The following is an 11142-nucleotide window of genomic DNA, read 5'->3' as shown; positions in this document are numbered from 1 at the left end:
GGATATGACTTGTGTTTAGTAGCTAGTTCTATTAGACACGCTAAGAGATGAATGTATCCAAAGTTAAATATGTGTCCATATCCTAATATGTTTAGTAGAACTAGCCACTAGTCATGGGTTTCACTATTTGTTGATTGATACTCTAATGGCATATGTTGAAGCTATAGTAATATACTTAAGTACCCCTGATTTTATGGAAAATAACATGGAAAAACAAAAAGGCTGGGTGCTTGTTAGAAATTAGAATAGACACCATTGTGTAAAAGAATTTTAGGAAAAGACATTTGCACTGAGACATCGAATTATAGTGTGTGGCATTCGGGCTATACGTGACATCAAATCTACGTCACAGTACAAAGAAAATGATTATTGACCCAAACTTTCAATTTTCATTTTTGTCAAAACCTAATACAAGTGCTCAGTTCTTGTCTTATATAATTGTTTATACTTATCAACAACAACAACAACAAAAAAGTAAATGTTTCCATACAAAGAAGTTATAGAAGCCTAGACGCTTGTTATTTTCCCTTTTTAGTGGAAATGCATAGTTGATATTGAGTGGCTGAAGGCAATACCTAATTATTGTTTACTGTTCAAATTTTTAGATATTTAGAAGAACAAGAGTTACAATGGAGTTTCAATTTTGTTTAACTCAATTAAATTTTTATACAAAAAATGTGCATTTTTTATTGCCATTGCATGTTGTCATCGTCTCCTTAAATACAATTCAAATTATGTCAATGTTGATTAGAGGGGAAAGATTCGAACTCAGGATCTCAAGAATACACATTTTTGTTATTTAAGAGAGTGTGTTGTATATAGTATAATTTGCCCCACTCTCCATTAAAGTTACCATGAATTTTTAGTGAAGTTGCGGTATCCCTTTTCCTTATGTATGTGTTCGTTGCTTAAAAAAAAAAATGTCAATGTAGTGCCTAATAAATGGTCCTTAGTCATAAGTCAAATCACAAGGGCCCATGACCATCTTTGGATTTCCCAAGGCTTTGCCATTTGATGGTATTCTTGATTATAATTTTATTTTGAGGTAATATGTCTCTCCGTTCAATAAAAAAAGTAGACATAAAATTTTTGACACCTTTTATTATTTTATTTTTATTATTATTATTTACTTTTTACCTATTTATTTTTATTTAGGAAAACCAACATTTGATTGCAAGGGTGCCAGATCCAACCATATTACGCTGGGGGTTTTGGGTGCGTGGTAAAAGTTTGATTACCAATCCTCACTTTGCCCCATGTATATGCTATTAGACACACCAGGTAGATCGAGAAGCATTCTTCATTTCTTGTCTATTAAATCTTTAGCCCACATATAGGAAAGAGTAAAGTGTAAACAAATAATCTAAAAAGAATAACAAAACATGCTTGGAGCCTTAGATACCTTCAAGTACTATCACTTATCTTATATTTTTACTATATACAAAATTAGGAAAAAAAAACAAAAGTAAAATAATGCTTTTGTTAATGGATATGACTTGTGTTTAGTAGCTAGTTCTTTTAGACACGCTAAGAGATGAATGTATCCAAAGTCAAATATGTGTCCACATCCTAATATGTTTTGTAGAACTGGCCACTGGCCATGGGTTTCACTATTTGTTGATTGATACTTTAATGACATATGTTGAAGCTATAGTAATATACTTAAGTACCCCCGATTTTATGGAAAATAACATGGAAAAACAAAAAGGCTAGGTGCATGTTGGAAATTAGAATTGACACCATTGTGTAAAAAAATTTCAGGAAAACACATTTGCATTGTGACATCAAATTATAATGTGTGACATTCGGGCTGTACGTGACATCAAATACAAAGAAAATGATTATTGACCCAAACTTTCAGTTTTCATTTTTGTCAAAATCTAAAACAAGTGCTCAGTTCTTGTCTTATATAATTTTTTATACTTATCTACAACAACAACAACGAAAAAGTAAATGTTTCCATAAAAAGAAGTTATAGAAGCCTAGACGCTTGTCATTTCCCCTTTTTAGTGGAAATGCATAGTTGATATTGAGTGGCTGAATGCAATACCTAATTATTGTTTACTGTTCAAATTTTTAGATATTTAGAAGAACTAGAGTTACAATGGAGTTTCAATTTTGTTTAACTCAATTTAAATTTTAATACAAAAAAAATGCATTTTTTATTGCCATTGCAAGTTGTAATTGTCTAGTTAAATACAATTCAAATTATGTCATTGTTGATTAGGGGGGGAAGATTCGAACTCTAGATCTCAAGAACACCTTTTTCTTATTTAAGAGTGTGTGTTGTATATAGTATAATTTGCCCCACTCTCCATTAAAGTTACCATGAATTTTTGGTAAAGTTGCGGTAACCATTCTCCTTCTGTATGTGTTTGTTGCTTAAAAAAAAAAATGTCAATGTAGTGCCTAATAAATGGTCCTTAGTCATGAGTCAAATCACAAGGGCCCATGACCACCTTTGGATTTCCCTAGGCTTTGCCATTCGATGGTATTCTTGATTATAATTTTGTTTTGTGGTAATATATCTCTCAGTTCAATAAAAAAATAGACATCTAATTTTTGACACCTTTTATTTATTTCTATTATTATTATTATATAATTTTTACCTATTTATTTTTATTTAGGAAAAACCAACATTTAATTGCAAGGGTGCCAGATCCAACCATATTTGGCTGGGGGTTTTGGGTGCACGGTGAAAGTTTTATATCCAATCCTAACTTTGCCCCTTGTATATGCTATTAGACACACCAGGTAGATTGAGATGCATTCTTCATTTCTTGTCTGTTAAAACTATAGCCCATATATAGGAAAGAGTAAAGTGTAAAGAAATAATAAAAAAAGAATAACAAAACATGCTTGGAGCTTTGGATATCTTCAAGTACTATCACTTATCTTATATTTTTACTATATAAGAAATTAGGAAGAAAACAAAAGTAAAATAAAGCTTTGGCTAATGGATATGACTTGTGTTTAGTAGCTAGTTCTATTAGACACGCTAAGAGATGAATGTATCCAAAGTTAAATATGTGTCCACATCCTAATATGTTTTGTAGAACTGGCCACTGGCCATGGGTTTCACTATTTGTTGATTGATACTCTAATGGCATATGTTGAAGCTATAGTAATATACTTAAGTACCCCTGATTTTATGGAAAATAGCATGGAAAAACAAAAAGGCTAGATGCATGTTAGAAATTAGAATTGACACCATTGTGTAAAAAACTTTCGGGAAGACACATTTGCATTGTGACATTAAATTATAGTGTGTGACATTCGGGCTGTACGTGACATCAAGTACAAAGATAATGATTATTGACCCAAACTTTCAATTTTCCTTTTTGTCAAAATCTAATACAAGTGCTCAGTTCTATTCTTATATAATTGTTTATACTTATCTACAACAACAACAAAGAAAAAGTAAATGTTTCCATATAAAGAAGTTATAGAAGCCTAGACGCTTGTTATTTTCCCTTTTTAGTGGAAATGCATAGTTGATATTGAGTGGCTGAAGGCAATACATAATTATTGTTTACTGTTCAAATTTTTAGATATTTAGAAGAACAAGAGTTACAATGGAGTTTCAATTTTGTTTAGCTCAATTTAAATTTTAATACAAAAAATGTGCATTTTTTATTGCCATTGCAAGTTGTAATTGTCTAGTTAAATACAATTCAAATTATGTCATTGTTGATTAGGGGGGGAAGATTCGAACTCTAGATCTCAAGAATACACATTTTTGTTATTTAAGAGGGTGTGTTGTATATAGTATAATTTGCCCCACTCTCCATTAAAGTTACCCTGAATTTTTAGTGAAGTTGCGGTATCCATTTTCCTTCTGTATGTGTTTGTTGCTTAAAAAAAAAAATGTCAATGTAGTGCCTCATAAATGGTCCTTAGTCATGAGTCAAATCACAAGGGCCCATGACCACCTTTGGATTTCCCTAGGCTTTGCAATTTGATGGTATTCTTGATTATAATTTTGTTTTGTGGTAATATCTCTCGCAGTTCAGTAAAAAAATAGACATCAAATTTTTGACACCTTTTATTTATTTTATTTTTATTATTGTTATTTACATTTTACCTATTTATTTTTATTTAGGAAAAACCAACATTTGATTGCAAGGGTGCCAGATCCAACAATATTTGGCTAGGGGTTTTGGGTACGTGGTGAAAGTTTGATTACCAATCCTAACTTTGCCCCTTGTATATGCTATTAGACACACCAGGTAGATTGAGATGCATTCTTCATTTCTTGTCTATTAAAACATATTTCCCATATATAGGAAAGAGTAAAGTGTAAAGAAATAATCAAAAAAGAATAACAAAACATGCTTGGAGCTTTAGATATCTTCAAGTCCTATCACTTATCTTATATTTTTACTATATAAGAAATTAGGAAGAAAACAAAAGTAAAATAATGCTTTTGCTAATGGATATGACTTGTGTTTAGTAGCTAGTTCTATTAGACACGCTAAGATATGAATGTATCCAAAGTTAAATATGTGTCCACATCCTAATATGTTTTGTAGAACTGGCCACGGGCCATGGGTTTCACTATTTGTTGATTGATACTCTAATGGCATATGTTGAAGCTATAGTAATATACTTAAGTACCCCTGATTTTATGGAAAATAGCATGGAAAAACAAAAAGGCTAGATGCATGTTAGAAATTAGAATTGACACCATTGTGTAAAAAAATTTCAGGAAGACACATTTGCATTGTGACATCAAATTATAGTGTGTGACATTCGGGCTGTACGTGACATCAAGTACAAAGAAAATGATTAGTGACCCAAACTTTCAATTTTCATTTTTGTCAAAATCTAATACAAGTGCTCAGTTCTATTCTTATATAATTGTTTATACTTATCTACAACAACAACAACGAAAAAGTAAATGTTTCCATATAAAGAAGTTATAGAAGCCTAGACGCTTGTTATTTTCCGTTTTTAGTGGAAATGCTTAGTTGATATTGAGTGGCTGAAGGCAATACCTAATTATTGTTTACTGTTCAAATTTTTAGATATTTAGAAGAACAAGAGTTACAATGGAGTTTCAATTTTGTTTAACTCAATTTAAATTCTAATACAAAAAAATGAGCATTTTTTCTTGCCATTGCAAGTTGTCAATGTCTTGTTAAATACAATTCAAATTCTGTCAATGTTGATTAGAGGGGGAAGATTCGAACTCTGGATCTCAAGAATACACTTTTTTCTTATTTAAGAGGGTGTGTTGCATATAGTATAATTTGCCCCACTCTCCATTAAAGTTACCATGAATTTTTGGTGAAGTTACGGTATCCATTTTCCTTATGTATGTGTTTGTTGCTTAAAAAAAAAAAATGTCAATGTAGTGCCTAATAAATGGTCCTTAGTCATGAGTCAAATCACAAGGGCCCCTGACCACCTTTGGATTTCCCTAGGCTTTGCCATTCGATGGTATTCTTGATTATAATTTTGTTTTGTGGTAATATCTCTCTCAGATCAGTAAAAAAATAGACATCAAATTTTTGACACCATTTATGTATTTTTTTTATTATTATTATATACTTTTTACCTATTTATTTTTATTTAGGAAAAACCAACATTTAATTGCAAGTGTGCCAGATCCAACCATATTTGGCTGGGGGGTTTTGGTGCACGGTGAAAGTTTTATTACCAATCCTAACTTTGTCCCTTGTATATGCTATTAGACACACCAGGTAGATTGAGATGCATTCTTCATTTCTTGTCTGTTAAAACTATAGCCCATATATAGGAAAGAGTAAAGTGTAAAGAAATAATCAAAAAAGAATAACAAAACATGCTTGGAGCTTTGGATATCTTCAAGTACTATCACTTATCTTATATTTTTAGTATACAAGAAATTAGGAAGAAAACAAAAGTAAAATAATGCTTTTGCTAATGGATATGACTTGTGTTTAGTAGCTAGTTCTATTAGAATCGCTAAGAGATGAATGTATCCAAAGTTAAATATGTGTCCACATCCAAATATGTTTTGTAGAACTGGCCACTGGCCATGGGTTTCACTATTTGTTGATTGATACTCTAATGGCTGCTGAAGCTATAGTAATATACTTAAGTACCCCTGATTTTATGGAAAATAGCATGGAAAAACAAAAAGGCTAGATGCATGTTAGAAATTAGAATTGACACCATTGTGTAAAAAAATTTCAGGAAGACACATTTGCATTGTGACATCAAATTATAGTGTGTGACATTCGGGCTGTACGTGACATCAAGTACAAAGAAAATGATTATTGACCCAAACTTTCAATTTTCATTTTTGTCAAAATCTAATACAAGTGCTCAGTTCTATTCTTATATATTTGTTTATACTTATCTACAACAACAACAAAGAAAAACTAAATGTTTCCATCTAAAGAAGTTATAGAAGCCTAGACGCTTGTTATTTTCCCTTTTTAGTGGAAATGCATAGTTGATATTGAGTGGCTGAAGGCAATACCTAATTATTGTTTACTGTTCAAATTTTTAGATATTTAGAAGAACAAGAGTTACAATGGGGTTTCTATTTTGTTTAACTCAATTTAAATTTTAATACAAAAAATGTGCATTTTTTATTGCCATTGCAAGTTGTCATTGTCTCCTTAAATACAATTCAAATTATGTCAATGTTGATTAGAGGGGAAAGATTCGAACTCAGGATCTCAAGAATACACATTTTTGTTATTTAAGAGAGTGTGTTGTATATAGTATAATTTGCCCCACTCTCCATTAAAGTTACCATGAATTTTTGGTGAAGTTGCAGTATCCCTTTTCCTTATGTATGTGTTCGTTGCTTAAAAAAAAAAAATGTCAATGTAGTGCCTAATAAATGGTCCTCGGTCATGAGTCAAATCACAAGGGCCCATGACCACCTTTGGATTTCCCTAGGCTTTGCAATTTGATGGTATTCTTGATTATAATTTTATTTTGTGGTAATATCTCTCTCAGTTCAGTAAAAAAATAGACATCAAATTTTTGACACCTTTTATTTATTTTATTTTTATTATTATTATTTACATTTTACCTATTTGTTTTTATTTAGGAAAAACCAACATTTGATTGCAAGGGTGCCAGATCCAACAATATTTGGCTAGGGGTTTTGGGTGCGTGGTGAAAGTTTGATTACCAATCCTAACTTTGCCCCTTGTATATGCTAATAGACACATCAGGTAGATTGAGAAGCATTCTTCATTTCTTGTCTATTGAAACTATAGCCCATATATAGGAAAGAGTAAAGTGTAAAGAAATAATCTAAAAATAATAACAAAACATGCTTGGAGCCTTAGATATCTTCAAGTACTATCCCTTATTTTAAATTTTTACTATATACAAAATTAGGAAAAAAACAAAAGTAAAATAACGCGTTTGTTAATGGATATGACTTGTGTTTAGTAGCTTGTTCTATTAGACACACTAAGAGATGAATGTATCCAAAGTTAAATATGTGTCCACATCCTAATATGTTTAGTAGAACTAGCCACTAGTCATGGGTTTCACTATTTGTTGATTTATACTCTAATGGCATATGTTGAAGCTATAGTAATATACTTAAGTACCCCTGATTTTATGAAAATAACATGGAAAAACAAAAAGGCTGGGTGCTTGTTAGAAATTAGAATAGACACCACTGTGTAAAAGAATTTCAGGAAAAGACATTTGCACTCTGACATCGAATTATAGTGTGTGGCATTCGGGCTGTACGTGACATCAAATCTACGTCGCAGTACAAAGAAAATGATTATTGACCCAAACTTTCAATTTTCATTTTTGTCAAAACCTAATACAAGTGCTCAGTTCTTGTCTTATATAATTGTTTATACTTATCAACAACAACAACAACAAAAAAGTAAATGTTTCCGTATAAAGAAGTTATAGAAGCCTAGACGCTTGTTATTTTCCCTTTTTAGTTGAAATGCATAGTTGATATTGAGTGGCTGAAGGCAATACCTAATTATTGTTTACTGTTCAAATTTTTAGATATTTAGAAGAACAAGAGTTACAATGGAGTTTCAATTTTGTTTAACTCAATTTAAATTTTAATACAAAAAATGTGCATTTTTTATTGCCATTGCAAGTTGTCATTGTCTCCTTAAATACAATTCAAATTATGTCAATGTTGATTAGAGGGGAAAGATTCGAACTCAGGATCTCAAGAATACACATTTTTGTTATTTAAGAGAGTGTGTTGTATATAGTATAATTTGCCCCACTCTCCATTAAAGTTACCATGAATTTTTAGTGAAGTTGCGGTATCCCTTTTCCTTATGTCTGTGTTCGTTGCTTAAAAAAAAAAAATGTCAATGTAGTGCCTAGTAAATGGTCCTTAGTCATAAGTCAAATCACAAGGGCCCATGACCATCTTTGGATTTCCCAAGGCTTTGCCATTTGATGGTATTCTTGATTATAATTTTGTTTTGTGGTAATATGTCTCTCAGTTCAATAAAAAAAATAGACATCAAATTTTTGACACTTTTTATTTCTTTTATTTTTATTATTATTATTTACTTTTTACCTATTTATTTTTATTTAGGAAAAACCAACATTTGATTGCAAGGGTGCCAGATCCAACCACATTACGCTGGGGGTTTTGGGTGCGTGGCGAAAGTTTGATTACCAATCCTCACTTTGCCCCATGTATATGCTATTAGACACACCAGGTAGATTGAGAAGCATTCTTCATTTCTTGTCTATTAAATCTTTAGCCCACATATAGGAAAGAGTAAAGTGTAAAGAAATAATCTAAAAAGAATAACAAAACATGCTTGGAGCCTTAGATACCTTCAAGTACTATCACTTATCTTATACTTTTACTATATACAAAATTAGGAAAAAAAACAAAAGTAAAATAATGCTTTTGTTAATGGATATGACTTGTGTTTAGTAGCTAGTTCTTTTAGACACGCTAAGAGATGAATGTATCCAAAGTTAAATATGTGTCCACATCCTAATATGTTTTGTAGAACTGGCCACTGGCCATGGGTTTCACTATTTGTTGATTCATACTCTAATGGCATATGTTGAAGCTATAGTAATATACTTAAGTACCCCCGATTTTATAGAAAATAACATGGAAAAACAAAAACGCTAGGTGCATGTTGGAAATTAGAATTGACACCATTGTGTAAAAAAATTTCAGGAAAACACATTTGCATTGTGACATCAAATTATAATGTGTGACATTCGGGCTGTACGTGACATCAAATACAAAGAAAATGATTATTGACCCAAACTTTCAGTTTTCATTTTTGTCAAAATCTAACACAAGTGCTCAGTTCTTGTCTTATATAATTGTTTATACTTATCTACAACAACAACAACGAAAAAGTAAATGTTTCCATAAAAAGAAGTTATAGAAGCCTAGACGCTTGTCATTTTCCCTTTTTAGTGGAAATGCATAGTTGATATTGAGTGGCTGAAGGCAATACCTAATTATTGTTTACTGTTCAAATTTTTAGATATTTAGAAGAACTAGAGTTACAATGGAGTTTCAATTTTGTTTAACTCAATTTAAATTTTAATACAAAAAATGTGCATTTTTTATTGCCATTGCAAGTTGTAATTGTCTAGTTAAATACAATTCAAATTATGTCATTGTTGATTAGTGGGGGAAGATTCGAACTCTGGATCTCAAGAATACACTTTTTTCTTATTTAAGAGGGTGTGTTGTATATAGTATAATTTGCCCCACTCTCCATTAAAGTTACCATGAATTTTTGGTAAAGTTGCGGTATCCATTTTCCTTCTGTATGTGTTTGTTGCTTAAAAAGAAAAATGTCAATGTAGTGCCTAATAAATGGTCCTTAGTCATTAGTCAAATCACAAGGGCCCATGACCACCTTTGGATTTCCCTAGGCTTTGCCATTCGATGGTATTCTTGATTATAATTTATTTTTGTGGTAATATCTCTCTCAGTTCAAAAAAAAAATAGACATCTAATTTTTGACACCTTTTGTTTATTTCTTTTATTATTATTATATACTTTTTACCTATTTATTTTTATTTAGGAAAAACCAACATTTAATTGCAAGGGTGCCAGATCCAACCATATTTGGCTGGGGGTTTTGGGTGCACGGTGAAAGTTTTATTACCAATCCTAATTTTGCCCCTTGTATATGCTATTAGACACACCAGGTAGATTGAGATGCATTCTTCATTTCTTGTCTGTTAAAACTATAGCCCATATATAGGAAAGAGTAAAGTGTAAAGAAAAAATCAAAAAAGAATAACAAAACATGCTTGGAGCTTTGGATATCTTCAAGTACTATCACTTATCTTATATTTTTACTATATAAGAAATTAGGAAGAAAACAAAAGTAAAATAAAGTTTTGGCTAATGGATATGACTTGTGTTTAGTAGCTAGTTCTGTTAGACACGCTAAGAGATGAATGTATCCAAAGTTAAATATGTGTCCACATCCTAATATGTTTTGTAGAACTGGCCACTGGCCATGGGTTTCACTATTTGTTGATTGATACTCTAATGGCATATGTTGAAGCTATAGTAATATACTTAAGTACCCCTGATTTTATGGAAAATAGTATGGAAAAACAAAAAGGCTAGATGCATGTTAGAAATTAGAATTGACACCATTGTGTAAAAAACTTTCGGGAAGACACATTTCCATTGTGACATCAAATTATAGTGTGTGACATTCGGGCTGTACGTGACATCAAGTACAAAGAAAATGATTATTGACCCAAACTTTCAATTTTCATTTTTGTCAAAATCTAATACAAGTGCTCAGTTCTATTCTTATATAATTGTTTATACTTATCTACAACAACAACAAAGAAAAAGTAAATGTTTCCATATAAAGAAGTTATAGAAGCCTAGACGCTTGTTATTTTCCCTTTTTAGTGGAAATGCATAGTTGATATTGAGTGGCTGAAGGCAATACCTAATTATTGTTTACTGTTCAAATTTTTGGATATTTAGAAGAACAAGAGTTATAATGGAGTTTCAATTTTGTTTAACTCAATTTAAATTTTAATACAAAAAATGTGCATTTTTTATTGCCATTGAGAGTTGTAATTGTCTAGTTAAATACAATTCAAATTATGTCATTGTTGATTAGGGGGGGAAGATTCGAACTCTAGATCTCAAGAATACACATTTTTGTTATTTAAGAGAGT

Source organism: Quercus robur, chromosome 12, assembly GCF_932294415.1.
Source record: "Quercus robur chromosome 12, dhQueRobu3.1, whole genome shotgun sequence".
Lineage (NCBI taxonomy): Eukaryota > Viridiplantae > Streptophyta > Magnoliopsida > Fagales > Fagaceae > Quercus > Quercus robur.
This window is presented reverse-complemented; position numbering follows the sequence as displayed.